A 26,359-nucleotide genomic window follows, 5' to 3' on the forward strand; every position below is an offset into this window, starting at 1 on the left:
AAAATATTTTTAATAAAAATTGAAAATAAGAATAAATTTTTCTTTCTATATTTCAGAAAAATAAATGAAAAGAAAAAAAAAAGACAATTGAATAGATGGACCAGCAAACAGACTGAAATACGATTGAAAATACATCATTTCCCCTAAAAGTCAAACTATGAATCACTTTATAGTCTGTAAACTAAGCAGGCAGAGAGAATTGTGGTGTTCCTGAAGAGCAAGGTTGGCCCAGTTGGGCAGGGTTTAGTGTAACAGCTCCATTCTCCACTAGATGGCGCTGCCTAGCTTACTGGGGTGGATTGTTGTGGCACTTTTAGGTATGTGTGTGCATACACAGGAGGGGTGAAAATGGCATCACCCAGCTACCCAGTCTCTAGTATCCGGAACTCTGTTTTTCCCAATCAGCAATTGTGCACCCATCCTCTGTTTCTGGTTTCTCCCTGCTCTGTGCTTTTACACTGTCTATGACCAAGCTGTCAGGTTGCCAGGCGGCACCTCCCTCCTGACTTTTATTTCATATTTGGTTGTTTATCTGACCCCTTGCTTCTGAGGGACTGCAGCTTTGACCCATTCTGCCCCTTTGCAGGAGGTTCTCACTGAGCAATGGCCAGGTGCCAGCCATACCCACGAATGTTAGTGAGACTGTGCTGCTACTGAAGCCCAGAGACTGCTGCTGGGTGTCAGCCCACCCCAGAAAAAGTTCACGCAATCGTGTAGCAACAGCATTTCAGGGATTGTGGCAAATCACCTCATACATCTGGTACCAGAGTTCACCCTCTATGACCTTGTTCCAGTACCAGTGAATGTAGTTGTTCTTCAGGGTCCACTGGGACCTTCGCCTGTGGGGGGGCCACACAGCCTCTACCAAATGTCCTCCCAGCAGGGGAACTGCCTCTCCCTGTGGCCCAAGGACCCCCGGACTTCACTCTGCTCCTGGGGATTCACCCTTCTCATGAGAGCCCTACCAATTATCAAGCTATAGAGTTTCAGACTCCATACTCCCTTTGTTTATAGAATCTTAATAGAATTTAAACCCTTTCCTTTTTCCTTTCTCCTTTCTCTTTTGTTCAGTCCCTGTGGCTGTTTCCACTTTTCCACTTTCTCTCCAGCTGCTTTTGGCGGGGGGGGGGGTGCTTTTCCAGTACTCTCCCCCCATTTCCATCCTCTCTCCACAAGCAAAAACAGCTCCCTGCCCTCTGCGGCTCCTTTCTTCTCCAGTTAGCCTCTCCATGCTGCATACCGGTGGAGTTCTGTGGTTCAGGTTGTGCAGATTGTTGTGTTAATCCTGAAATCAGTTTTCTAGGTGTGCAGAATGGTTTAGTGTTGATCTGGCTGCATTTCATGGCTGCGAGACACACAAAAAACCTTCCATGCTGTTCGGCCATCTTGGCTCCTCTGGAGATGAAGTTCTTAAACTCATTATCACTGCCTTTACGGTACTGTATAAAACATCCAGATCCATTGCATCTCTACCAATGCCAAAACCTCCTGTTTTTATGCCATACTTGGCTCTTAGGAAACATGTGTATAAAGACAGAGAAAAATATGAAGCCTAGCAAAGATTTTTGAAGTCTTGATTAAACGTGGCTTTAGTACCCATATTTTATTTTTTTTTTTCTTTGGGGCCTTGGAAAGTTTTAAATGTCTTAAAGTAGTACAATATAGTAAAATTTGGAATGAGAGATATTTCATTTACCTGTCTACCTATGTATTTAAGTATGTATCTGTTTATGTGGGAAAAGGACAAATGAGAAACTGAAAAGCATGGAATGAGAAAGGAGAACTGTATAATTCCCTCCTTCTAAAACCATTCTTAGATCAGTTTTGTGAAAGAACATAAATGGAAGGTGAGGATCTGGAAAATGACTCCTTTGAAACCATACTTGGTTGTGTAATCTTTGGAAAACTGTTAATATGCTCTCAAGGGTGCTTGTTATTTTTCTGAAGAATGCTGTTGTAGAATTACCAGTGAGGAGGTCTATGTATCAGTAGAGTTCAGGGTGGAGTAGTGAAGGTCACTGAAGTAGCTCATGAAGTTGGCTGGTTATGGAAATGAGTGTATTGAGAAGGAGATGGAGGCCTGGTCTAGGTCAGGAGCAAGTGGGGTTGGGGCAATGGTAAGTACTGACTTACTTCAAATTTGCCCAGTGATGGCAAGAAAGCAGTAGATTTAGTGTGTGGGGAAAGAAGCATGGTGTTTATCTTTTGCTAGAAGGAGCCTCATAGGGGTTAGGATGTAATCACATGATATAATGATTGATTTGGGGGGAATAGGGTAAAAAAATTGAGGATCAGGAAGAGGATGACAGCCATATTTCTCTCATGGGAGATTGTTCTGGGATTAAGGGAATGGGAAAGGAAAACATATTTTTGTTATATCCCTATTTGTGTCTTGTCATATTATATACCCAGTAAATTCGTGATAAATACTTGTTAGTTGGTTAGGTGTATTTTTTCATAAGCAGTGTGATTATTTCTTACTATTTCTTATTATTTCTGTCTTTTAAGGGGCACCTGGCTGGCTTAGTTGGTAGAGCATGTGACTCTCGATCTTGGGGTTGTGGTTTCGAGCCTTGTGTTGGGTGTAGAGATTACTTAGAAAAACAAAAAATTAAAAAACCTTGATTTTGTCTGTTAAAATCACTGACAGTTCAGAGGAGGGACTCTTCTCTGTTTATCACATATCACATAAATGGTGGATCAAATTATAGTGATTTATTAAAGAAATTAGAATTGGAGAGAATACTTTATTCTGGAAAGTTATAAGGTAGTCAGATAATCTCCATGTAGGCTAGGTTACTTCAGTTTCCACAATCAAGTTACCCATTAGTGGACTTTTGATAGTAGTTTTGATAATAGACTGCATGTTTTAAACAGTATCTGAGAAACATCTTTTCCATTTACTTCTGCATTCCTCTAAGGAGACAAATATTATGGAAAGTAAATATGCAAGGAGGTTCTGGGAAAGAATGAAATTGTGTATATTCTTTAATTAAAGCAAGGTTTTCTTCTTCAGAATTGTTGATAACCTCTACAAGTGTGAGAGAAAACACACATGAAAATGTGAATGCAGTTACACACACCTTGGTAGTTCCCCAAAGGAGAAGAAACCACTCTCATTAGTTAGCAGAGATAAGAAGAGAAATAATGGATTTAAATTTGAACAAGAAGTGTTTGAAAGAGTGGAGAAAAATTTAACAGTAAGATCAACTGGGGAATTAAGCCAATTTCTGGAAGAGTTGATGAGATCACAATCACGTGAAACCTTAAGGTTGTAGCTTGTCAAACACCTACAGAGGAAACATGCACCGTGTACTTAGCACTCTCCAAAGGCACAAGTGAAGAAAGCAAATGAAAGCAGTGATCAGAGGGACAGCGAGGGTTTAAATCCCTGGTCTTATGTGGCCTTCTTTCCACTCCAATGTGAAATGAGAGGAGGTGGAGACTGTGTGTGTACCTACATGGTGAGTGTGCACGGTGACATCACTGGTGTGTGACTGAGCCTGGAGCTCAGCACAGGAATCCTGTGCATCTTTTTCTCTTCCATTGCTCTGGGAACTTAGGGAACATTGAGGTAGATTTTCTCTTTACCACAAAGAAGTGCAGTTGTAAGGAGATAAAAAATACTCTTTGCTGAAAGTTGGGGTCAATAAATGGTCCAGAGACATTTACTTCATTTAAGGGCACAAAAAGGCCTAGAGGAGATCATGACTGAGCATGTGGGGTAGGCAGATTTTTCCCTGCTCAGCTCAGAAGTCGCTGTCCTGTGACATCCTCAGATGTCCTGTGAGTGGAATTTATATTTTCAAGTCAAATGAAGACCTGGATACAGTAATTGAGAAACAGAAAATACCTATAACCATTTCTATCAGATTTTGGGAGCCAGCTTAAATGCAGAAGGGGTTATGTAGGACTGATTAGAATAATGATGCGCTAAGAGTGCCTGGATGGCTCAGTCTGTTGCATGTCTGAGTCTTGATCTCAGCTCAGGTCTTGATCTCAGGGTCATGAGATCGAGTGCTGTGTTGGGTTCCATGCTGGGCTTGAAGACTACTTAAAAAAAATGATGCTTTAAAATTGTCTGTAGTTCAGTTTATAGCTTGCCTGCCAGAGGGATAGAGTCTCACACAAATAAGTTGAGCCATCATGTAACAGATTCAATTGTTAGCTCTTTTGTTGTGAGATTAGGCCATGTCTCAGGCATAGAGATTCCTGCACATGCCTCCCATATCCCTCAAAAGGCAGGATTGTGTTGTGGCCAGCTGTGCCTTATATGGAGAACATCTATATTACCATGGTCATGAGATGAATTGTGATTCCCTCCAAATCTGTATGTGGAAGTCTTGACTTCTGGTATCTCAAAACGTGAACTTATTTGGAAATAGGGTCTTTACAGAGGTAATCAATTTAAAATGAGGTCATTAGGTTGAGCCCTAATCCAGTATGATTGGTACTCTTACAAAAGGAGAAATTTAGACAGAAATATACATGGAGGGAAGACATTGTGGAGAGACATAGGGAGATGCTGGCCATCTACCTACAGGCCTAGGTAAGAGGTTTGGAATAGTACTGCCCCTGATGATACCTTGATTTCAGACTTTTTGTCTACAGAACTATGAGCTGATATATTTCAGTCATTTAAACCATCCAGTTTGTAGTACTTTGTTATGGCAGTCCTAGTAAACTAATATACCTACTGATTATGGATTCACATACACCATTTTTTCTCTTCTTTCTTTCTTTCTTTCTTTCTTTCTTTCTTTCTTTCTTTCTTTCTCTCTCTCTCTCTCTCTCTCTGTCTCTCTCTCTCTCCCATTCCTTTCCTTCCCTCTCCTTTCCTTTAGTCTCCTTCCCTCCCCTCCCCTCTCCTCTGTTCTCCTCTCCTCTTGTCTTATCCCCTCCCCTCCCCTCCCCTCCCCTCTCCTCTCCTCCCCTCCCCTCCCTTCTCCTCTCCTCTCCTCTCCTCCCTTCTCCTCTCCTCTCCTCTCCTCTCCTCTCCTCTCCTCTCCTCTCCTCTCCTCTCCTCTCCTCTCCTCTCCTCTCCTTCTTTCTTCTAGTGAGCACCGGCTATGTGTTAGACAATGAGAATACAATAATATTGGCCCTCAAAGAACTTCTAGATGTGTGATGAAGATATATGTATAAATGGACACTTTTAAAGTGCTGAAGTAGAAGAAGTAAGAGGTATTCAATTATTTGATGTCTACTATGTACTATGCAGCATGATTCAGGGTTAAGCATATTTGAAATCCAGCTTTGCCACTTTACATTCTTCAGGTTGAAGAACTATTTAATCTAAGACATAGTTTTCCCATTTGTAAAATGGGGAAAATGTGTCTCCTATTGGAATTTGTCTAAATTTTAAATAAGATACTGAGTGCAAAATATTTAGTATAGTGTCTATGTCTTAGCTCAGGTTGCTGTAGCAAAATACCAGAGACTGGGTGGCTTAAACAGCTGAAATTTATCTTTACAGTTCTGAAGTCTGGGGATTTCAAGATTGTATCCCAGCAGATTTGGTTCCTAGTGACAGCTCTCTTCCTGGTTGGTAGACATGCTGCCTTCTTGTGTGCTCGCATGACCTTTCCTCAGTGTACGCATGTGGAGAGACAGAGAGAGAGAGAGAGACAGAGAGAGATATTTCTGTTTTCCTCTGTTTTTAAGGTCACTAATTCCACCTATTCCAAATTACCTCCCAAAGACCCCACCCCCGAATACCATTACCCTGGAAGTTAGAATTTCAATATATAAACTTTGAAGGGATGCAAATATGCAGCCCATAGCAGCCTGAAACACCATGTATGGCAGATGTTATTAATTACTGCTTGGGGAACATATGATAACTGGAATAGTATGCAGACAAATAATTAAGTTGAGGGCTGACAGAATAACCAAACAGAAAGTATAGTCCAGAATTCTACTTTGCTATCCATATAAGCTTTTTATCAGGGTAACATGGGAGACATGGCTTGAGTTTTTACAAAGATAATGGTAATATTTCATTTAGAAAAATCTAGGTTAGACCTTCCTGTCTGGCCTTGAGGTTGCGAGGCCATCAAAGCATTCTTCTATTTGGGAGGAATAGCTTTGCTTTGGAACCTCCAAGGGGAGCAAGAATGCTCTAGGGTTTGGTTTTGACATTCCCATTTTGAGCTGGGAAGTGGGTATTTGTGAGGATGGTGTCTTGATTTTCTGAGTTGTAACTTAGGGATATGGACATGAGATTTTATGGCTGAAGCCATTAAAAGAATTCATTTTAGGCATTTGGAAATTGTCAACTTGTTAAAATAGCAAGCTTAAGCAGAATGGGAAAAAGCAACTATTGTTTTAGGAGAAGTTGGACAAAATGATCTAGTTCAAAAATCCTCTCTTGCTTTTATTTCAAGAGCAATGACAGAAAATAATTTTAGCTTCAGTAGTAAAACTTTTTGACAATGAAGCTTTGAATACTGAAAATAGTTCAGTATCTGAATGGTGCTTTTATATCCTTGACTTTGTTAAGGTAGGGATATTTTTAAAACATAGAACCTGTGGTTCCCTGTCAAGCAAATATAGTCATCAACACCCCATGTCTTCCTTCAGAGAGGGCTCTGGTCATTATTCAGTCTGTATGGAACTTGGGCCAGGCAAGGGTCTTCAGGATCTGATGGCCCCTCCTCCACCCTTGTTCCTGAGTGGGATCACTAACAACCCTCCAGCATAGAAATGATGGCAATTCTCACTGTCATCAAAACAAAAACAACAATGACAATAGAAATCTCACTGGGATAAATCATTTGCATTAAACAAACAAACAAACAAACAAACAAACAAAACAAATCACTGAAGGCAGAGTCAGAGGAGTTGCATTATAGTGTCTGAATTTGGGGAATCATTTTATCTGAACCTCTCTGTCCTCTTTTTAAAAATCCAGACCTGGTTTAGAGGATCTCAAAGATCCCTTCCAGCTTTGAGGTACTCTTGGCTGTATATGAAAACTGGAGGAAAATGCTAGAGTGCTTTTATTTGCATGGAAGGAATAACCAGCAGTCTTCCCACAGGAAGTAGGTTTTGAATTGTATTATTGATATTTGTAGTGTTCTAGATTGACAAATTGAGGATTAGAAATGGAATAAAGAAGCCATTGTTGGGAAGTGGGAAGAACAAATGGTTTGGGATAGAAGGTTATGGAATTCAAGAACAACAAGGGGAGAGGAGAGGTAATTGATTCCTCCTTCTTCTTCTCTGGTCCCCAATTCAATCAGACATCAAATCCCTTTTCCTTTCCATCTACTTTCCTGAACCAAAACTAGAGGGAGAGATTGTGTCACAACTTGAACCTGTACTAACCTATGCTCCAACATTATGCTCCTTAGGCAGTGATTCAAAATGAGATAGCCTTAACTGAGAATGAGAAGAGTTAACTTTCATCCTCAAATGGCTCTTTTGGAAGAAACTTCATGTGGCTCTGTGTAGTAAAGGAAATTAATAATATTTGACCATTTTTGCCTCTCCAAAGATTAATGATATCTGTCCATTTCTACCACACTAAATTTGGAGAGAACTTCCAGATATACATCAAGGGAAAACAGTTATCAGTGTGTTGACACATTTTCAATACTATAGATACTTCTCTTCATAAAATTATTTTTACTTATTAAAAATGGGTTATCTAATTTCATGCATTTGAAGCAACAGGGATAAAACACACTTTTGAAGTGAGATGTCAACCCAGATGTGAGGAACACATATGTTGACACAAAATTTGAAAAGACTCCATAAAAATGACAAAATGATGAAGGAAAAGCATATTTACAGCAGATCCTGACCTTTTGAGAATATGATCAGCCTGTCAGCACAAATGGTTTTCCATGTTCATAGCAAAAAGCTATGAACACCTATATTTGGGATGGAGGTCAGATGATATCTCAATATAAAAATAATGAAATAGTACCCTGTCAGACATAAAAGAATAATTCTACAACTCTTTTTCTTTTATTTCCTCATCATAGATGTACATGTTAGCATAATATGCATATGCACAGTGGGCCTGGCTCTTTTTCATCCCAACCAATCCAGTGTCAAAAAAAAATCTTAACATCCTTGTATTGATGTTATGGCGCCTGGTATAGTTATTAGGACCAAAGGGTTGTTTTGTTTTCTTTTACAGTTCTGAGAATGGGGTTAGGGGTTAGGAAATGGAACATAGCAGTGACTCTGAATCTATTTGTCTACTCAATACCCTTATTGTGCACCTGCAACTATTGGCTTGAAGCTTTCTTCAGGGGAATCTTCTATAGCTCCTAGACACTTATCCTGTTGCCTAAAAGTTCTGCCTCCTCAGCTGGGTTTTTTAATTTATCACAGTGGAGCATAGTTTTCTGAAAAAGTCCAGCAAAGCAATGTTTTCTTGACTATCTGGATTTTTATTAGTGGGTCTCGTAAGCTGACAGGAACTCAGAAGAATAACATCTTAATTTGTTCAAGAAGTGTGTGCTACATGGGAGTAACTCTCAAAGTTCCCTTCATTCCTTAAGAAAGATTGCTCATCATTGTGATTTCAAAGATAGTAAGAAGGAGAAGGTTAAAGGTGGGATGAATTCCTCCTAAAAGTGAAAAAGAAATAAAACTGCAAGGACTCCACTCATACACCTGAGTGTATAATAATAGCAATAGTAATAAAATCCTAACAAGAAATATGGGAAATAAGAGTTACAATGGAGGCAACCTATTACTGTGGACGATGACCTACTGTTCATCAGCAGAACCATGAGCAGATCTGGTGCTATGAATTGGTATCTGGATATAAGGAAATTCTAGTTGAATAGGATCACCTGCTTTAACTAAGGGGTAAACACACTGGTCTATTAAAAAAAAGCACTTAATGTTATTGAATTGATCTAGCAAGCAAGAAACAAATCTAATGGCATTTTCGCCCTCAGGAAGAGATTTTTCTGTAGGCTTCCTGTTTATATGTTAAGTATTGTAATGGCCAGAAACTGTATCCAAAACTGTTGAAGATCGAAATTACAATTTGTGATTTTTTGTTTTTTACTCACTCCAACAATTCTACACTTACTGTGCCTGTGATGTCACAGACATGTTTGGGGAATCATTCTATTTCCCTCCAGTTCTCCTGTGTGAATGAAGTTTAAAGTGATTTTTCATTTCTCCTCATGTGATAGAGCTTCCCAAGGCAGGGACAGCATTGTATAAGGAGAAAGAGGGTGAGAGAAAGTTCAGTCAGGTCTCTGAACTCTGGAAAGGCACTGTTTCAGGTCTTAGAAGAATCTCCAGGGATTCTTCATCCTCAGGTTGCATTAAGTCAAAGATACTCATTTAAATTTTGTATCTCAATGGGCAAACTCCATATTAATCATCTCTGTGGGTCATGTTCTTCCTGGCATTTCTCTTATTCCCTGTCTTTTGACATTTCCTATTCAGGGTAGCATGACATACATGAGCTATCTTAGAATTTTCTGAATAAATATTCACTATAATCATTTCAAGGGAGGCACTGGTAAGTCATTGGCACAGAGGGTTCATCTGGATTTTCTTGACTTTTCATGAAATTTTTTCTTTGTGGCCCACCTGATAACTTGAGTCAGGTACTTATTTCCTTCCTGTTCTGTTTAGCCACTAGGGAAATATGCATTGTTTTACCTCAGTGATTACATATGCAAAATGGGAATAATTATACTTTCTTCTTGGCTCACTGGAGGATTAAGAAAATTAATGCATATTTTTAATTTAGAAAATACACTTCATGAGTGAAATATGCTTTGAGTAGGAATTATTATTAGGATTATTATCCTCAATAAGGATTTAAATATATTCTTTGTCAAATAGAATCCTAAAAGTTAGAATTCAAGCTAATAAACTAAAGCAGGCTTGAGGGGATATGAACTTGAATGTCTGTCAATGACAATTGGATGCAGTGAGTAATCCAATTTACTTCAGGAAATATGTTAGCTGTGGCAGGGGTGAGAAGTAGGTATGAGGATGGAAGACTAACAAAGAAAGTATATAGATATTCATTAATTCCTTCAGGAAACAGTGGGAGGAAAAGGAGGGGTTGGAAGACATATTTACCAAGAGAGGAGAGAGAGGAACTGTAAAAGTATAAAATAAGAAGAAAACCCAGAGACGTCAGAATCACTCTGAGAAATTGGCGAAATTCACAAAGCACAGACTTGGATGTTCAGGAAATGTCAACTGACTGACAGACACAAAAGAGACTCAAGGAGAAATCAAGGAATTGGGGAGAAATAAAAAAGAGCCACCTGAATTACTCCATAATTATAACTAAAGTTTTACTTAGGAGGAAAAAGATGGTGGAAGATATATAAAGCTGGGAAAAACAACTTAAACTATTCTTGAATTCTATATCCCCAACTAAATCTTTAGGACTAAAGAAGAGAACTAAGGTGCTTAAGGGTCTGGGGGTTCTTTCCTGTGATGATAGGTGGAAAAGCTTGCACTCTTCTGTCTGGAAAGGAGAAGGCAGAGCAGGCACGTGATAAAAGTCACTAGTAGAAACCCCAATGGTTTCTACTGAGAAAGTATAAACTTACCCTCTGAACCCACAGTTGAATTGAAGGGAACTCCACTTGACGCCTGAGAAAGGGGGGAAGAACACACTTCAAGCGCTCAATAATCCAACCAGTGGTAAGAACGAATATGTAAATAGATGTAAAAGACAAGTTGAATTCAGATATAGTTTTTGATGCTTCATATACTTATATTTTACCTTTTACAGTGAGATGAATTATTTTAAATTAAAATTGGTTTAAACTATCTGTTGACTATTAATGCAATTTAATTTTAAATTTTATATTATTATGAAATAAAACACAGAGCCAGAAAAACCTACCAGATGAATGTGTAGCTTAATGGCTTATTTTAAGTGAAAATCTTATAACTACTCCCCACCCAGGCCAAGACTAGAATTCTTTCAGCCACCTTCCCTGTATGTGCCTTTTTCTAATCTTACCTCTTCCTTCCCCCAGAAGTAATCACTGTCCTGAATTTTACAGAAATCACTTCAGGTGTGTATTTTTGACTTTGATATTAAGGTGGGAAGATACTGCCCTTCAAGAACATCTCGCTTGCTGCTTCCACCAGACCCATAATCTGGATGGATCAGGAATGTCACTAACTGTAGATATGCATATGTCTTTATATTCTAAGTAGGAAATCAATAATTTTAACACCTTGTGATATGAAGGAATGAAAAAGTCAACGTTCCTTTTGCTAATGCAGCAAGTTTCATTCATGTGGAGCTCTGTGCTCATGGACCTGAAAAGGTAGGGGAGGTGTGGGAAGAGTGTACAGATTACCCTCTAGTGTATGTCTTCTGCCTGTGTACTCCAGAAGCACGCCTTCTGCTGTGTACTCCAGGGGTGGGGAGTTGCTGATGTAACAGTGCTGGATGGCATTCTGCAGCTGAGGCCACTGCAGAGTGACAATTGAAGCTTAAAAAGGAAGACCTGAAGTAACATCATATAACTCATCGTACATAATTTCATCAACTTCTGCTTCATCAGAAATAACACTCAGAGGCCAGTTGTCCAAGGTTAGTTTTAAACATGGGAGGTTCTTAAAATTCATGCTTCTGCTGTTGACAAAGGAATGTGTTGTGCATGATAATAGTGTGATATTCATTTATTTATTTAACGTGAATTTTTGAGTACTCTTATTTTCCAAGAATCGAGATATGGAAGAAGTCCTTTTCTTCAGAGCTGACAGTATTGGGCAGTGGTTTTTGTCTCTAGCTGAGTGTGAAAATCACCTTGGAAATGAAAAAAAGACAACAGAAGTCTTCCTCCCCTGCCCTCAACATTTGCACAAACACATGGCGATTCAGTTTTTATTGGCCTTTAAATTATTATAAAGTATTTTTCAAAAGCTCCCAGAATTTTAAAATGTGCACCCAGAGTTGAGAATCACTGATTAAGATAAAAGACAAATATTGAATACATGTGATCACAAGCTAGAGATTGTTATGATAAAGGAATACATGTGGCACAATGGAAGTTTGTAATATCATGAACAAAGATCTATCTAGAGGAGATGCAAATGTTTTAAGACTTACAGAGTAAAAGTAGCAGGTTTGAAGATTACTGCTTTTATCAAGGTTTTTATCATTGGGGTTATATCTAGTTATACAATTCATCTCATAATTGCCTTGCCTATAAAGACAGTAGTAAGATAACTAGTGGGTGACAATATACAGGTTTTCTCTGAAAACTTCCTGAATCAGGCTATATATGAACTTGCTTCACTCAGATATATTAGAACAGAAGAAAAAAATTTTTATCAGTATTATTTTTTTGGAGAGAAAGTGTGAGCGAGGAGAGGGAGGGGCAGAGAGAGAAGAGAGAGAGAGAGACTCCCAAGCAGGCTCCACACTGTCAGTGTAGAGCCGGATGCAGGGCTTGATCCCACGAACCGTGAGATCATGACCTGAGCCGAAATCAATAGTTTGGATGCTTAACTGACTGAGCCACCCAGGCATCCCCAGAAAAATATCTGATAAAGCACCCTCCTATCACACAAAGGGAAGAATATTTCTTGCCATATGCTGTAGTGTAACAACAAAATCACTGGATTGGAGTATGGAAAACTAAGCCAACTTGAATCCTTTGGAATATTGCTATGGAAATTGATAATCATTGGTCAGTAAAATACATATGCCAACAACCCAGTAACTGGATGGAGGCTTAGCACATTCCAGTTGATGGCAGGTTGCATGAGATGTTCAGGTTCTAGACAACATTATGACACAGGCATGTCTACTATCTTGGCAGAGTTATTTTTGATAACAACATGCTCTTACACATTGTGTTTCTCTATAGTAGTGCTAGATGGTGGTCATGGAAATACTCTTACCTAAAATCACATGGGTCAAACAGTACCCTTATTTAAACGGTAGTTACGGGGAGGACACTACATGAATGAGAACTCAACCTGAGGTTATCAAAGGCATACCTAGTGGCACATATGTGCAATTTTCTTAAAGTCATTAGTCTCATTTCATGGCACATTTTAGAGTAGTTCTTCTCATCAGTAGAACTTCTTTATTTTTAAGGACTCTGTCCTTGGCATCTAAAAGCACTGTTACCAGCATATTCCAGGAGGCAAGGAATTTGGAAAGTAGTTCTTTAGGGCAGGAAGGCCCATTTGTTTGTATAATTGCAGTCAATGTAAAGAAACATCATCCCAAACAGATTTTTTCATAGTGACTTCTAGGCCTTCAGTAATTATGACCTGATGCAAATATATCGAAATGGAAAACAATACATATAAATTACAAAACTTAACTTTGCTAGATCTTCAATGTAAACGAAGCTATTTGTGCGCTCTGATTAAAACACATTAAAAGCAATCAGAGCTCTCCACTGACCCGAGAGCTCTCTGGATGGATATCCTCAGTGTTGGAAGACTTCCCAGCTTGCGTTGGAAACTACTGAAAAATTAACCTGAAAGCAACCACTGATGAGCAAGTGTTTCTGCGGTAACAGGTGCCCTTTTTAGGGAAAGCAACCTAAACTGATTTCATGGGGACAAGGGCTGGGGGCAGAGCACTCCGTAGGTAGGTCCTTCAGAAGGCACAGAGGCAAGGTCGCTCAGGGAAGAAAGTGCACTTCACATCCTTTGTTACTGCTGCCTCAAATTACTGCTAGTGACCTTCTGAAACTCAAGGGGACCCGATGTAAGCCTGACACGGAAGCGGCCAATATTTTGGCGTTCGTGAGAAATGTACTTTGTTGGTAAAAGAGTCAAGCATTCTCTCTTAGCAAGCACTAAGCACTCATGTGTCTCCTGTTAGCAGATATGCACAGCTACATGCTTCTATTTTAACCAGATATTTACATCCAAGCAAGGATCACAGATGGTCCTAGGTTCTTATCACATCCTGAGAAATGCTAGGAGACTTTAAACATCCGGGATTTGCGTCTTTTGGCAAACCGTGGAGATAAATGCTTTTCATTCTGCTACCTATGTATAGGTTTATCTCAGGGAGGCGCTCTTCCTTTGTGGCATCTCAGCAAGAAACTGACAGTGTCTACATTTCCTATGAGTAGAATGCTTTGCATTGCTCCAAGGTTCATAATTACATGTTTGTGACTTCATCCTCAACAGCCTCACCCCATGAATACAGATAACATCTTACAAAAGGGGAGGCTGGGAACGACTCAGACAGACAGGGGAGGAGGAGAGAGAGGCTGATGTGCTCAGTGACCATCTCCTGGCGAGGCTCTGGGACAGCCAGTGGGGGGAACTTGGCTCTCCAGGTTTCCAGAGCAGACTCTGGTCTGAAACACTGACCTTCTGTTTCATGGGCTGTGAAGCACCCTTGGGAAGAAGAAGAAATACTCAACCTATAGGTTGACATTTTATTTATATCACATCCCTTGTTGAATTGTTCTGAAGAACCCGAGGTGGCCGTGGCATTCCTTCTCTTTATTCACTTGGTTACAGTTTAAAATTTGAATAGCTGTTTATGCTGGAAGGCTGAACACCCAATCAGCAGTCTTTGAATTGAAGCTGTATTGTTCACTCATGGAAATGCCTGTTTCATCTGTCAGTTCTCTTTTATAGTGAGCCTAATAATTTATGCTTGCTAAAGATGTTTTCTGACCTGTGATTCCATTGCCAGTTAGGAAAGGGCTTTGGCAGCATTCACACTTCCTTTCGTAATAGGGGGCCACTAAGGTACAATTTAGTGAAATTACTGCTCCAGTGCACTAATGGTACCCAGACCCAGGCTGGGGGAGGGCAGAGGGGTAAGGGTGAGGGACCCTAGCCTTTAGAGAGGGCCACTAGACTCCAAAGAAAGATATCGTGGAGAGGGGCCTCTTTGGGAGCCGCCTCCTTCCCTGGAGGTCTGCATGACCCTGTGGTGCCCTGATGGCTGAGTTACCGCCCCCCGCGGAAATGCCAGAGGGCATTGCACGCATGGAACTTCACATAGCGTCCACGAACACAAATAAAAACGATTCGTTTTCATCCAGAAAATTTGTATCAGCTCTTCAAATTTATCTTATTAAAAAAAATGTCGTGATCCTATTAGATAGGATGACCCATTTAAGAAAAAAGTTGGCAGGAAAAATCCTTTGTGTCCCTTAAGAAAGAGGATCTATATGTGCTTCAACTATGTGTTCTTTATCTTATTACTGTTGAAATCACATTATGTTAAGTGGGACTTCTGTAAATGGGCCACCCTGCATTATAATTATAGTCTTTTCAGATATTTAATTTGCAAGTTATTGGCAGACCTGTCCTGAAAAGAACTTTTCTAATTGCAAATGGAATTCTTCTCCAGGTGAAGAGTATCTTTTCCTTTTTTTTGATTCTCTCATAAAACTTTGTTTCTATTTTTCTCAGGGCATTTATCTTATCCTCAGAAATAATCATTTGTGTACCTGTTTTGTACTTTATCAGGTTTGTCAACTTCCTGAGGTCGGTAACTTGATCTTACTCATTTTGTATTTACTCCAGCCCCCATCTCAATGTCTTTCTTGTAGGAGGGACTCAGTGAATATTGGTGAATGGATTTCAAGAATAATTTTAACAAAACATCTTAAATTGAAATAGAATCTCTCCCAACATATTCTCATTAGCTTGAGACACAGATCTGAATGCTCTATGATGTTGAGTGCACTTGGAAAGCAGACTTTGCCATAGACATAAAGTTTAATAGAATGAATAAGTAACAATTGTGAATAAATCCAAAGCAGAAATTTCAGAGGATTTTGGATTTTTTTTTAAAATTAGGTAAATATTTTGAATAATATATTTTACATCTATAGCCACATTCCCCTGAACACACCCGATCTCATCTGAATAACGTATTTTAAAAGTTTGTTCTTACTGACATTTGGCTTTAATTGTACTTGTAACAAAAATGTTGAAACACCTCTAGAGGAACTGGGGGCTTATGGGCATGAGAATCATGGTGCAGCTAAGTTTGTAAAGTAATATAAGACAATGATAACTCATGATGTTATAGTGCTTTGAGGTTCACAAAGGGTTTTCATATTGAGGTAAGGATTAATAATCCCTTTCTAAGGCTAACTTCAGAAAGGTTCTCTGACTTGCTTGGCATGATTAAATGAGTAAAGAACAGAGCTGAAGCTGAGCATGAGGCTCATACTATGAGAGCCACCTCTCTCCAGTGATACCTGCTGCCTCATTTTTGTCTTCCAAGTTATGCCTCTTTTTAAAAATAAATAAGCAAAAGATGGTGTCAGTCATCTTAAACTATAGCTTCTGTTTTACAGAGGCACAGAATTTCAGAGTTAAGAAGCACTGCGAAACTTCTGACATAAAATTATTCAGTTTAAAGTTAAGAAAGGGAGAGCTTTTATTATTTTTCTTGTTGTTAAGAACAGCAGGTTATAGGATTTGTTGAACTCATTATATTCTGGTTGCTAAGCTATTTCTATTCTATCAATAAGGACACAGAGTGCAAAAGGACCAGCAATTTGCCAAACATCACACCTAGAAAATGACAAAAGTGGGTTGGCTATACCCAAAACCGGTACAGCAGTTCAAACTTGTGCCGTGACATGCATTAGCTACAGTTACACAAGCAGTTAACAACAGAATCAGGCATTGGGATGGATTATAGCACTACGCCAATGCTTTTGCTCAATAATTGATAAGAACTCCATGGAGTTCCTTGCCCCATCTTCAAATCCCTTTTTTCAATTGAACCTCTTTTTTTTTTTTTTTTTTTTTTTAGAACTGCTCTATAGGATTAACAGACCGAGAGAATTGCTTTTAATTATGTATTTGTTTTTAACTTAAAAGTTTGGCCTACCTTTCTTGGGACTTAGATCTGACTGGATTTCACTTCTTATTTTCATATTCCAAGTTCAAATGCCTATTTATACTGCAACATGCTTAATGGAAAGTGAAAATCAAGTGATGTAACTAGAAAACGTCCAGCGAAGAATGACTGCAGTGATAAAAGTGGAAGTAGGTGTTCTCCGAAGGCAGATAAACTAAAAGAATAGGTTCAGCTTCAGTCTTGAAAGGTGAAGGCTCTAAGTATGGGCAACACCTTGTTCAAAGTTAAAACACTGTTATGTAAATTTCTAAGTAAACATGCATATGTTCCCCAAACCCCAGTACTCTCCCTCGTGGATATTTCTTTTGGAATTTATATATCACTTACATGTACTTTTCCCTAGAATAGCCTTTACTCCATGATTATTGTAGCTACTTTTGTCTATTTCTAGTTGCCTCTGGATGATTATAAGTTTGCTAAGCCTTCTTGCCCACCCTTGTGTTTCTGGTTGTTTTTGCATGGCACCATTCACTAGGTAAGTCCTTAATAGGTATTTATTTAATTTAACTCAACTGTAAGTTTCAGGTAAACATGAAGCACAGTTTTATGAGGTGGCTAATATATTTATGAGAAGTGATGGTAGATTTAAGTTCTCAGCAGATTCAAGAAATCTTTATTTAGGTAGGTTAAATACTGGCACACCCGTGTTTATTGTTAAGGTATTAGTCATATTTGCAGAAATAAATTACTTTTGGAGGTGTGAATCTGAATGACAGTATGTCCTGCCACAGAATGAATCCCTCTTGGCATATTGGACTGGAAGATCCTTGGTTTGACTTAATATGACATTATCTTTACTAACGTTTTTACAAGTTGTACGAAATGAGTATGGAAACTTCATGTATTAATTTCTTCCAAATATCCTGCAGGTCATAGTTGTTACAAAATATTATCCTGATTGTCATTCTGGCTGATATTACTTTGATTAACCTCACTAGTTTGGCTTTTTGGTCAGATGAGTACTTGTAGAAAGCCAACATATTAACAAACTTTTACCTCAGTGGTAAGAATGCGAATGCAGGGCTCTGTTTTTCCTTCCTACCATGTATCACACTGTTCTTCATTCGAACCCCTTGGCTCTGATCTCCAGGCTTTCTAAGAGAGCCCTACCTAGGCGACTAACATAGATGGGTCAGAAGTAGGTCTCCAAGAGCAGCTTGTGGATAGCTTCAGATTATGACTTGTGATAGTGGAAAGTGCTTATTGCTGATCCCATTTTTTCCTTTGCTTTTACCTTCTCAGTATCCTGTTGGGATGTAAGCACCACAGCTACTAATAAAACAATTTGGCTTTTTGTAACAGGGAGCTCCATCTGGTGTAAACATGTAGAGGGATGCCCTTGGTGATAGTGTGTGGGAAATGTGGGAAACAGAGACAAACTTCTCTTCATAAACCGTGTGCCCTCCAGTGAGTTCTCATTCAGTATAGGCTGTGGCTGACACTTAGGTCTTGAACTTGGACATGACCTAGGACTAGATTGTGGCTGCCTATGAACCACAGCTCTGCTGTTCAAATGTAGCGACTGCTGCAAATGTGCATTGTGCAAATAATTCTCTTACACTGACCTTAAAGTAGTGACACAATCTCAGTTCGAGCATTTGCACAGAATAAAGCGATGACCTGGTAACAAGCAGGTAGTAGACACTCAGGAACGAATGCACAGACAGGGGACAAAGCATAGTCCGATTGTGCCTAGGTGAGCTGGTAATAGTAGAGGATATCAGGGACATGTTTTTCCCTTTACATCTAAAAGGTGAGAGTGGAAGGTGAAAGCAAGGGTGAGTTGGTTATAACTAGTCTTCAGGATGAAAGGGAGAATTCTCCTTGCTTAAATTTATCACTTCCCCCCCTTACCCAACAAGTATGTTAGATCAACCAGGGGAAGTTAAGTTGAGCATAGCTTCTACACAGCTTCTATAGTCTAGGAGACTCGGAAGAAAGTGGTTTATTTAGTGTATGGTGCTTTGCTAGTTGAAAAGGTGTTTTGTAAATCTTCATCATTACTTTTCATTATCATGCTATTGCTATTATTCTTGTTTCTGCAGGCTAGGCAGTGTGCCATGCCTTTCTGTGGGACAGATAGCACTTCCCCACAAACAGAATCCTTTGCCTATCCCACTTTGGTTAGCTATCGGATGAAAAGATTAGCGAATAAAGCTGTATCTGAGACCCATTCTGTAGCCTCCATATATTTACATAAATTCCTTGAAAAGTAAATAAAAAGAAGCACATGAATAAAACGGTGGAGACATGTGAGATCCAAAGCAACTACTTATTTGAAGGAAGGAAGAGACAGTCCTATGTTGTTATAATTAAAGCGTGTATGCCGGTTCATTTACTATTTTCGGTGAATTTTAATTGAGTTGTGTCTCATTTTTATAAATGTTGTCAATCTTCATTTTCTCTGTCTCCCATGGACCAACTTGAACACACGTACAAATGCGCATCTCTACACCAGCATGTTTTGGGTGAGCACTGTCTACAGATATACCCTAGCACCCACTTGTATATAGTGACACCTAGAACTATAAACACGAAAGCATCCAACCTTGAGGGAACACCCATAAGACTGAGAAAAAGGCGTCTTTTAATGTATTTATTTTATAGACACAAAGCCCAGCTAGTAATCAGTGTTGATAACTTTGGATGTCTGTTTCCCTGATGTAATGGCTAGACTGGGGCAGTAACAATACTTCATTATGCTATTCAGAGTGTATGGCAGGATTCAGTCAGAGCGAGACTCAAAACCTGGCCCACAGCTGAAAGCAGAGATGATGCATTAATCCACAGCAACGCTCTCTCCCCCGCTGCTCCCCTCAGCCTTCAGCCCCTAAGACTGGATATCATTTTTCTTCATAAAACTAGTGGTACTCGAATCAAGCACATGACAGTTAAGGTTTGTTTAGTCTTTCAAGCAGGTGATCTCAGGATCGAACTTCCCAAGCGAGAAGCTGATGGAATACAAATAGTTAAGAAGAACACGTTTGAAGGGGGAAAAATTGTCCAGCCCCATCTGTCAAACTGTGCGTATGACATCATCAGATATTCTGCACTTGTTTGCAGCTATTCAGGCCGGCCCGCCCTGCAGTCTCCGCTTTGTGTTCCAGTTTCCTTTACAGGGCCAGCGGGCTGGAAAATTACCACATGCTGTCACAGTTAGCTCAGCCAGGTCTTGTTATCATTGTTTCCAAGGAATCCATTCATTCCGTTATTTTACATATTGGGCAGACGTCCTGCCACTGAGGCTTGGGCTGCAGTAACTTGAAGGGCCAAACGTTAATGGGCCTCTATTGTTGGTAGAATGGCAGTGCAATACGTGGGAAAAAATACCCAGACAGCTCCCTGACACTGGTTTAGGACCTCTAGACTTAGGGGGTAGCCTGTGAAGATCTTTTATGTAAACAAGCCTTCAATAAACAATGAATATCTCCTGTGTCAATATTCATAACCCATCAATAAAAAAAAATATAAATCTTCAACTAAAAAAGAGGCCCAAATGTATTATGGATGATGGAGCTTTTCCTTAAAGTAATCTAAAGAACGTTGGCAAGTCTCCTTCTAAACACTGCTAATTTATGAGGGGGGGAGTGGGGAGGGAAGCATTGTTGGGGCTTTGAGGAAAGAAAGGCGTTTGATTTGGGGCTGGCAGTATTCTCACTGCAATAGATAATACAGTGTGTAAGTTTTGCAGCTTCCACCAGTACTAGACAGAAATAAAGACAAGGGCCTTGGTGACACATTACATCTTCACCACGCTGGCAATTTAAAGAAAGTTAGTGAAAACATTAGAAAAATTGCTTAGGATAAAGTCTAACTTGAGGATGAATCATGTTATCTTGATTAATTAGAACATAGATAAGTATACAGTTTCCAACACTGAAAAATCCCTCACTATAGAGAAATAGGAAAATCTATTCTTTATGGAAGATATACAGGGGAGCTGTGGTTCTTGTTTTTGTCTTTTTTTTTAATGGTAAAGTTTCCTGTTCCAAGATGTATCTGATCTTCTGACCGTATAGTTGATTGGAAAGGGATCATGAAGTGATATGGATGTTCCAGTTCTTATCACTACCCTCAGAAACTTCTTCCAGTGAATTTTCTTTTCCTCAGACAAGAGAAGTCTTGGTAACAAGACCTAGATGCTCAAACCAGGACAGATATGGTAATTAGGAAAGTTGACTGGAATTTAGAAAAGCTGTCATTCAAGTCTTATCGTTTTAAACATTCTCATGGTTAGCTCAGCTGTTATTTTAGTTAGTTTGCTTTATTGTTTCACCACAGAGATCCAAATGGCCCCGGAGAAGTTTTTATCAGGATGGTTCTTATCCCAAAACATCTTTGAAGAATGGACATGGGGTTGAACCGTTCAAGTTGGGTGAAATGAGAGAGAGATAGGACTAGCCTGGTCCTGGCAAACACAATCCACACCACAGTTAAGATGAAATACGTTGTGTGAAGAAAGTTGGCCTATCCTAAAGCCAAGTTTTTCACCTTGTCTTCTTTATAAAACATCTAATTTCAACTCATCAAACATCAAAAATCAACAGATGATTTTTGTGTCTGACAGCTAATTTTAAATGGTTTTTCTGTTTAGCTGACATTAAGAGCCAAGAGCCAATTGAGATAAGTTTATTTTTCCCTAAAAGTAATATATGTCAGGACTAGATTTCCTAAACCTCACCCTTCAAGCAATCATAATCGTTTTGTAAACTATTGATAATGTTATCTTTGAGAGAAAAGTTTTCTTCAGTGTATAAAATGTGACATTAAGATAAATGCTAAAATGTGGCAGTCTTCATTCAAATAGAATATTTTAGGGAATCATATAGAATTTGGAAATCAGTATTTATAAAAGAGTAAATAGCATCCTTTACAACCAATTATTCTATTCTTCTAGTGTTTCTTTCATCTCTCGATTCTTATGCCAGGTTTCTGTAACATAAAACATGAATTTGATAAAGAAGGTGTACTTTGACTTCAAAGTTACATTAGGCATGCTGCTGCTTCTGATACCCCAAAGCATCACACTTAGGCCTAGATTGAAAGTGAACTTTAGATTTAACCCCAAATTATTTAATAAATCAGACCACTAAATGATATAATATCACATTTAAGATATGCACTAAATTAAACAGGTCTCTCCGTAAGTGCTAAAAAAAATATTACCTTAACTTAAGCAATACCCTACATTTATTACCATAGACAAGACATCAAGCTGTGTTATTTAGCAATTAGTTTATTGTTTAGTAATTAATACTAACTTCCACATGAAAACGTATTATGAAGAGTAATATTACTAATAGTGACTTTTCTTAAAAACAAACAAACAAAATACCCCCCAAAATGAAATCACTGCAGTTACTTCCTGCATTTAAAAACAAATTCACTTGTAGAATGAATAAAAAAAATTCATGCAATATATTGACTGTTTGAGAGAAATATTTTCTGTTTATGTATCCAGTCAACTAGTGATATCCTCATGCCCAATTTCTGATTCTTTGTCACCACCTGGTTCCTATGAAGAAAATATTTCCAAGAAATCACTCTAAAGTAACTTAAACTTTTTTTTTTTTCCAGATGGGCCTTCACATCATATTAGAAACTTTTTATAATATTAACAATTTTCTTTCATCTTATATTAGAATCATATAATTTTAGAATTTGAATTGCCTAACAAGATATGACCATGCAATCATTTCAGCAATTTTCATTTCATATTAGTGAAAACAAATACTAATATAATAGGATGCTAACATGAAAAACCCTAATAGAACATGACAAAACTCTTCATATTTTATTTATGCATTCTTGTTGTTCTTCTCCATTTCAACATTTTCTACTTTGGTTTATGGGAAAGTTGCATGAGCTTGCATGTTTTTGAATATCAATTAAGTGATATTGTAATGAAACAGTAATGCAAAAGTTAAGTGCTGTAAGGCCAATATACTTCTCTGGGTCATCAAGTCTTCGTGTGAATGATAATGCTTGCATTTGGTTTTGCTATTTATTTCAATTAAGTTTAGAAATTGGACTATTGCAGAAAGAAAGTAAGAAACTTTTTGTAGTTGAGGATGAAGATGCATTGAGTTAAAGAAATAATGCAATTATCGAGATAATTTACTGCCTCCCTCTCACTCCAAGTATCCAGGTAATAGAGATAAAAATGAGATTTTGCCTTGAATTATGCAGGTGACTGCTTTCATTTTTTACTCTGATTCTCTTTCATTACATGGAGTATGTTCATCCAGAGTCTTTCCTTAAGCCCAGTTCATTTGAGCAGGGTTGCTGGCACTGCCCATTGAGGAAGCAGACGGGAAGGAGATAGTCAAATGTCTCATCCCGAGGGTCTACTAATAGAAATGAAGAGTGAAGACACTCCACTATTCACTCTTGCTTGTTTGTTTTTTGATCCATCTCATTTGTATCAAGAAGAATTGCACTGGGATTAAATACAGCATCTTCTCGAGTGAGAAAATATCTTGTCCTAATGGTAAAACGCTTTGATCTTTTTAAATTTGCTTTGCACACTAAAGATAACAGTATTGAACAGGCATTGCTAAAGGAAAAGAGCATGAACTCTATAGTGTTTGGCAGGAAATATGACCCTCTCATCATTCATTTCACTTCATTTGCATTTATGGTGATCTGTAAAATCAAACAGGAAAAATTTTGGTCTATGTGCCCGGAGCTTTTCTTTTCTGCCATATACCACACTATAATAGAGTAGAGACATAGCTTATGCACTTCAGTAAACAGGATTCACACAAGGTCAAAGTTACCTTTGAAAAATCCTATAGGAAGTTACCACATTGGAGGATATATTTATTTATCCTGTCTTTAATAAATCCAGCACAACCTATTTGTCTTCTAGACTGCTATTAATTCAGTTGAAGATAAGATGAAGGCAGTGACTTGTATTTAGTGGTCAAACCTTCAAAACACTTAGATCATCCCATGGTGAGATGTTCACATTATGCATGGCAGGTGGTAACTGAGATTTCATATTTTCTGGATCATGTTTATGTCAGGACATGTTATCAGTGAGAAGAATGGTGGGCAGAGTTTAGATTTTTTATGTTTCTCTTTTCCCCTCTGCCAACTCTTCTTCATTTCTTTTTTTTTCTGATCTGAATGAATATAGTTGACAAAAAGTAAGTTAAGTATGTCTATAATTGTTTCCCCTGTAATTACTTGGCTAATTTTCTGTCTTCCCTTATAATGTAGCCTGCCTGAGCAGAGCACAGGACTAGGTTTATCTTATTTGCTGTTGTGTTCTCAGCACCTACTTTGATGCCTGCCATCAACCCATTCAAGAAATATTTGTTTAGTAAATGAATAAACCACTCACCCAGCTTAATGCTGGTAGACTCATACACATTTGACTTATAAGCAGAAACTAACAGAAGTGATGCCACCAAGATGGTGATATAGGCTGTTCCTGACTTCATGTCCCCTTACAAGAAGAACAAACAATAACTATTCATGAACAAGACACTGCTGTGAGAATCCTAGAACATGGAAGTGAGGCTGAAGCACCCCCTGCACCTCAGGGACCAAGAGAGACTGCATCAGCAGAGTAAGAGAGGTGGCTACACATTGAGCACTTTGCCCTGCCTCAGGGCTGTGCAGCACCACATGGAGAGGTCTCCCATGAGTCTTAGGTTCCTCCATCAGCCTCCCTTAGCATTGCGGGTTGCTTTGTGGAAACCCCTACTCTGATCTTGCAGCATGGGAAGTGCAGGAGAAACGTTGGGGTCCAGCCCCTGGCAATTTGACTATGACAGAGAAAAGGGGGAGGGGTTTGCAATAACCAGCACATGGATCTTAGCAGACTAGGTTCATACCTACAGAGCCCAAGTAGTAATCCTAACCTCTTGGCTTCTCTGCAGAGCCATGTTGGGAGCACACTCTGAGCAAAGAACTTGGTGGGATGCAGATCTGCCTGATTCAGATCTTCAAATGAGGAGATTTGCTGGACCTGGATCCTAGTTTACCCGCTCTCAGGCAAGGTGTTGAGTCAAGGCCCCACCTGCTGTGAAGAGTGTCTTCCAGCCCCATTTACCAGAAGGCCTGTGATAACTCTTGGAAGCTCTGTGGACCAGCAATACTCAAGCCTACAAATGGGCAGAGCAGATTGCCCTCAGAGCAAAGCCAGTACTGGGTGTAGAGCCTTCTTTTGATTTATATCTATATCTATATCTATATCTATATCTATATCTATATCTATATCTATACCTATATCTATATCTATATCTATATCTTCATAGATAAGGCTGAGGGTAGCTCCTGGCTATCTCCCTTTCCAAGGGAGATCCTATTTGGGAAATTAGGAGTAGTCTGGAGTGGCCCTTCCCTTTTCTGCCCAGGAAAGAGGGCTGAGACATAGCTTCACTCACTGTAGAGAGTGTCTTCCAACCCCTTCTAACCAGAAGGGCTGGTGAAAACACTTGACAGCGGTGTGGGCCAGCAGCACTTAAATTGAGAGAAGGGCAGACAAAGTTAATAGTTTGCAGAGCAAAGACAGTGGCCCTGTTCAGCCAAGAGACTTGAGGTGTGAGTTGGGTTAAGACAACAAACAAAGTTTTACTGGTTTTAAATCACTTTTTTTTTCATATATGAAATTTATTGTCAAATTGGTTTCCATACAACACCCAGTGCTCATCCCAAAAGATGCCCTCTTCAATACCCATCACCTACCCTCCCCTCCCTCCCACCCCCCATCAACCCTCAGTTTGTTCTCAGTTTTTAAGAGTCTCTTATGCTCAAAGTTTTACTGGTTTTAAAGCTGCCTTTCCCACTGGACCTGGAGAGGGAATCTCATTTGTAGTACTTATTATTGTTGAATACAGCCTTCAGTTTGTCTGACCAGGGGAACTAACCAGAGTACACAGGAAGCTGCGTAGCCCATTTAATAGTCCTACATACAGTGGCACAGAGAGCATAGCCCATGGCTTCTATCTGTAGAACAAAACCAGTGGCCTCATCTGACCAAGGAATTCAATGCTTATTCAGTCCTGATTTAGGCTTCCAAACAATGAGCTATACAGGCCCTGAATTGCAGCCTGTTGCCCTGCCAGGGCAGGGAAACTAATTTATACCTCAACTATTATTGAATATAGTAACAAGTCATGACCATCTAGTAAACCTGCCCAGAGAATCCAGGCTTCTGTGGAGCCCATCCAATAGTCTCACTTAGATAGGGAACCAAGCCAGCAGTCCTATCCAGCTGTTCTCAGCCAGTGGCAGCCCTTCCCACCCATCTCCATTCTCAGAGCTTGAATAGTTGCCTTGCTCAAACATAGACCATAATAGCAGGCCTCTCCTGTCCAAAAACATTGCCAGCAGACACATCCAGAAACCCAACTGAGCTGACTGGTAAAAAGCTGTTTCTGCCAAAACAAACCTGTAAAGTAGAGAAGAGGAACCTCATTACTCTACAGATACTAACATAAGAAATCAAGTATCATGAAAAATCAGGAAAATGTGACACCATCAAAGAACAATAAAGGTCCAGGAACTGAC

Source organism: Panthera pardus, unplaced genomic scaffold (genome assembly GCF_024362965.1).
Source record: "Panthera pardus isolate Hobbes unplaced genomic scaffold, ASM2436296v1 HiC_scaffold_2, whole genome shotgun sequence".
In the NCBI taxonomy this organism is placed as follows: Eukaryota; Metazoa; Chordata; class Mammalia; order Carnivora; family Felidae; genus Panthera; species Panthera pardus.